General features: G+C 46.0%; 1 long non-coding RNA gene across 1 annotated transcript; it reads right to left on the bottom strand.

The window, feature by feature from the left end:
- Positions 1–206: 206 nt before the first annotated feature.
- LOC134740208 (uncharacterized) lies at positions 207–4,425 on the bottom strand. The gene is made up of 3 exons (XR_010127507.1): positions 4,322–4,425; positions 3,539–3,737; positions 207–1,480 (listed from the first exon to the last, which is right to left on the bottom strand). It is a non-coding gene; the product is annotated as an uncharacterized LOC134740208 (long non-coding RNA).
- Positions 4,426–5,133: the final 708 nt, after the last annotated feature.

Below are 5,133 nucleotides of genomic sequence, written 5' to 3'. Positions count from 1 at the left end.
TCAAATGTCAGCATGGCATTGGCAAGTGTCACGGAGCCATCCTGATTGATAAGGTCTGTGTGGGCAGCTGGAAATTAACTTGTACTTAGTCCCCACCTAAAATAACAGGAGGTGCCAGAATCCCCTTCCATCCAAGGTTCCCCAGCATGGAATTCACTGCTGGGCCTGCAGAGTTTCCCGTTATCCACTCCCTAGAGCTCTATAAATTTTCTTCTTGTTTTGCTATTTGACCCTCTTGATTTAACAACTACAAAAAAGGCAACAAACTCCAAAGGAAAGTTCAAGGAAGCTTGAATTAATACTTTTCAAATGGAGCTACAAATAGGAAATAGGGTGGCACCATGGTTAAGGACTTTGGAGTTAGAGCCTCAGGTGGCCCTGAGCCCTGAGCCTTAGCCCTGGCCAAATTATGTAGCCTGGGAGAGCCTGGCTTCCTTCATCTTTAAGATGGGGATAAGACAACCTCACCCCATTGGATTGCTGTGAAGCTTGAATGAGAAAATACCACGTGAAAACACCAGGCCTGGCTTCCAGGAGGAGCTCAGTGGATGCGGGTGACTGTTGCATTGAATCAGAGAGGAATCACTAGGATTCTTCAGGTCTTTTGTAACTTTCTAGAAGTCCACTTTAATATCCAGTAAAACCAGTGTGATGCAGGGTAAGTAGGCATCAGTGTATTTCAGGGGCACAGTCACGATTTAGCTGAGCCCCAACCAGATGATAGAGTTGGAAATGCTCTCTGAAAGATCTCATCAGGGTAATTATGGTGGAGGTGCTCCCTTCATAGGGATGATATTAAAAACAGACTCATCTTTCTGTCTTAGTGCAAAGTGTCTCACAAAGAAAAACAAAAATAAAACTACTTTCAAGCACTCGAAAATTGCAACAGAGTGAACTCTTTGGTCCTCTACCTTAGGACCGCGGCTCTCTTTGTTTGATGGGCAGCAGGTTCATCATGAAACCCACAGACCCACTGCCCTGCTCCAGACCTGCTGAATCAGTTTCTCCAGATATCAACAGTTTCTAAAGTTCCAGAGGCAATTCACACCGCAGGCTACTAACTATCTGCTATGCCAGGATTTCCAAGGAATTTGAGTGAGGTATTGAGATAGGAAACAAGATATGTGATCATTCTCAAAGGGAAAGGCAAGGCTTTGAGGGATGGGCATTGCTTTCAGGGATGAGAAATCCTTTAGCCGAAATGGGGCCTAGGCTCAAGAGCTCATGATCTTCCTGTTCCACCTCACCTGTTAGAGCACCATTGGTTCATTTATTGATTGATTCATTCATTCTTGTGCACATTCAACAAGGACTTGAGTGACTACTTCATTTCAAGGACAGCTGCCCTATCATGCAGGCACTAGGATGGCCCCATTTGACAGCCTGTGTGTAAAATGCAAATAAATGCATGGCATGGTCTCTTCCTCGGAGGAGCTTCCAACATTAAATCAACAGCATTATGATCTTAGGGTTGTTCTACCTGGGAAACCATGAGGCCTATGTGTTAGGCATGTTAGGAAGCAGGGAGAAGGTGATAGACATTTAAAGGACCGAATTATTTTAAAATAGCAGAAAATACCAGCACAAACTCAAACAGGACAGAGACAAGAAAAAGAGTGTGAGAGAATAAACCTTCTATTTAGCATAGACCTCAATAAGGAAACTGTTCAAACTAGTAAGTTAATACAGGTTTTTTTTTGTTTGTTTTTTTTGTTTTTTGTTTTTTGTTTTTGACTGAGTCTCTCTCTGTTGCCCAGGCTAGAGTGCAGTGGTGCAATCTCGGCTCACTGCAACCTCTGCCTCCCAGGTTCAAGCAATTCTCCTGCCTCAGCCTCCCATATAGCTGGGATTACAGGTGCCCGCCACCACTCCCGGCTAATTTTTTGTATTTTTAGTAGAGACGGTTTAGTAGGGGTTTCACCATGTTGGCCAGGCTGGTCTCGATCTCCTGACCTCAGGTGATCCACCCGCCTCAGCCTCCCAAAGTGCTGGGATTACAGGCATGAGCCACCGTGCCCAGCCGGTTAACACAGGATTTTTACCAAGTGAGCTATAGCAAATTTTCTTGAACTTGTGCTAAGTTTTGTGGTCTGGTTATAAATAAAGAATGTCTAACAACGATCCCAAGAAAAGCTGTGCTAGAGTTTTTGGCTGCTCTAAGAACTCTTGTTGCCACCTTGTGGGATGGTTAGAAAAATATTAAAACAGGAGCACTAATAGACCCCAAATATATTTTCAATGACAGCAAGTTAAAATGAACTTTTCACAAATTGCACAACCCATCTGAGCTACCTCAAAGTGGGTGCCATGAACCGAGGCTGAGAATCACCTACGGGCTGGTGTCTTATTGATAATCTCACAGCCCAGAGTTAAGCAACCAATGCTAGGACAAAACTTTGGGCATGGGAGCTGCAGGATGAGGAAATCAGACTGGAGTTGAGTGAGGGAAGTGGGCTTCTGCCTCTGGTACTAACCACTGGGCTACATAGAGAAAGTCACTTAATGTACCTGAGTCCAGGCATAGTGATGTACACCTGTAATCCCAGCACTTTGGGAGGCAGAGGCAGGCAAATAGCTTGAGCCCAGGAGTTCGAGACCAGCCTGGGCAACATAGTGAGATTCCGTCTCTACAAAAAATTTAAAAATTAGCTGGGTGTAGTGTTTTGCATCTGTAGTCCCAGCTACTCGGGAGGCTGAGGCGGGAGGATCAATTGAGCCTGGGAGGTTGAGGCTGCAGTGAGTTGTTATCATGCCACCGCACTCCAGCCTGGGTCATAGAGTCAGGAGTTTGAGACCAGCCTGAGCAACATGGCAAAACCCCATCTGTACTAAAAATACAAAAATAAGCTGGGAGTGGTGGTGTGCTCCTGTAGTCCCAGATACTCGGGAGGCTGAGATGGAAGGATCTCTTGAGCCTGGAAGTTTGAGGCTGCAGTGAGCTGTGATCATACCACTGTACTCCAGCCAGGGTGACACAGCAAGACCCTGTCTCAAAACAAAAAAAGTACTCGAGTTTCTGTTTTCTCTATCTGGGGAAAAAAATAACTCCAAGACGTGTTGTGAAGACCAAAGAACACAACAGATACGAAAATATTTCCAAATATAGAGCACCCTACAAATGTTAATGATTATTATGTATTTTCATTACTGCCTAAGAAACCTGAAACTATTCAGTGGTCAAGATAGCAGCTTCGAGAGTTGATCTGCTAAATTCTAGTAGGAGGACTTCAGGCCCCCCCTCCAAGGCATTTGGCTGAAATTTTGAGAGAAACTGAAAACCTTGGCAGTTGGTCACTTTATATTAATTCAGGGAAATGGACATACATCAGGAGTCTTAGGAGGAAAGGTGGGAACATAATATCACCAGTTTCAGGAAGCTTCTGGGAACAGCTGTGGGCATGGCCAGGAGAATCTTTTCTCTAGTTTTTCTTTGTTAGCTTGCGACCCTACTTTTGGTTTTGTAACCCTCAATGGTCATGCTTAGCATAGACATTTCCCCCCCCCACATCTAGGCTAGAACCTAAATAGAATTGTTCACCTTTCATTCAGACTCCGTCATAATAGTGGAAACCAAAACCAACAGCGGTGCTTTATCTTTGATCTTCCAAAAGATTCCATAAATAAACTGAGAAGAGCTATTCAAATTTCACAAGGATGTCTCCGTAGGCATCTGGCAGAGTCTGCAGACTGGCTCACACGGTGTGTATTCCAGCCTCTCTCTGGGGTGCCTTCCTGTGCTGTAGAGGGTGGGAGGTATTTGTTAGAGTCCCATGCAACAGGGCACACACGTGATGGTGAATTTTATGCATCAACTTGGCTGGGCCACGGTGCCGACATGTTTAGTCAAATACTATTCTGGATTTTTCCATGAGGGTGTTTTGGGATGAAATGAACATTTCAATCAGTGGGCTTTGAGTAAAGCAGACTGTCCTCTGTGAAGTGGGAGGGCCTCATCTCATCAGCTGAGGGCCTGAATAGAACAAAAGACTGACCTCCTCCAAGCAAGAAAGAATTCTGTCAGCAGACGGCATTTGAACTGGAGCTCCACCATTAGCTCTCCTGGGTCTCCAGCCTGCAGACCCACCCTGCAGATTTTAGACTTGTCAAGCCTCCATTGCTCTGTGAGCAGCTTCCTTGTAATAAATTTCTCTCTCTCTCTCTCCACACACACACACATACACATACATGCGCACATGCACTTGTGTTGTTTCTCTGGAGAACTGGAATACAAGGCACCTAATTCCTAATTCAGGTCACCTAAAATGGAATTTGCCATTTCCCCATCAGGAACAATTGCCTGGGACTCAAATTCTGAACTGACCTGGGGAGGGGAAGTGGGATGAAGGGCAGCACTGAGTGGGTGTGCACACAGCAGCAATAGTCACATGCAGGGCTGGCGCGGGCTGTCCGGTGACGACAGAATCTCAGCTTCTTGGTGGCCCGTTTCTGCTGTGTGGCTTTGGGAGGCAGCCTAGAGTGTCTTCAATTTCTTCAGTCCCCCGCCCCAGTGATGCTGGGAGTCATTGAAAGCCGGTAATCAATCCTTCTCTGTGTAACTAGCCGGGGCAGACTCTGCTGTCTGCAGGTGAACCCTGACCAGCACAGCACATTGGTCATTTTAGCTCCTGAAGCTCCTATTGTCATCTGAGCGCAGGAGCCGCGGTGACCCAACAAAGAACCTTCTATGAAGGCCCACACTGTGAGAAATTAAGTGGAAGTTCTGAACGCACAGAAACTGCACAGCAGCGTCTCCTTCTGTGACACAGAGGCTGAATCCCCCAGGCTGCATTTCCTCGGTCACTTCCCGTACTCTCCACACTCCCCAGTAAGGAATCATCCCCACATGCCACCATCCTGGAGGCTAATTTCACTCCCGACAGTACAGTGGCATCCCACAGTGGCATCCAAGACAAACATCATCAGGGACCTGGGCAAAGGGCAAGTGGATGAGCAGCTGCTACTCAAACGTGGGCTTTGCCCATCGCGAAGGACTCATAAGCGTGTTTCCATGGCGGGAAATGTGGCTTCTCTTTCTCTGGCTTCATCTCCTCCAAAGCTTAAAAATTTCAAGGCTTCAGGGTGGCTAGAGTTAATAATGACTTTATTTTACATTTTAAAATAATTAAAAAGATA

Source organism: Pongo pygmaeus, chromosome 8 (assembly GCF_028885625.2).
Source record: "Pongo pygmaeus isolate AG05252 chromosome 8, NHGRI_mPonPyg2-v2.0_pri, whole genome shotgun sequence".
NCBI lineage: Eukaryota > Metazoa > Chordata > Mammalia > Primates > Hominidae > Pongo > Pongo pygmaeus.
Note: the sequence above shows the minus strand (reverse complement) of the source record. Positions and strands in the feature narration are given on the sequence as shown.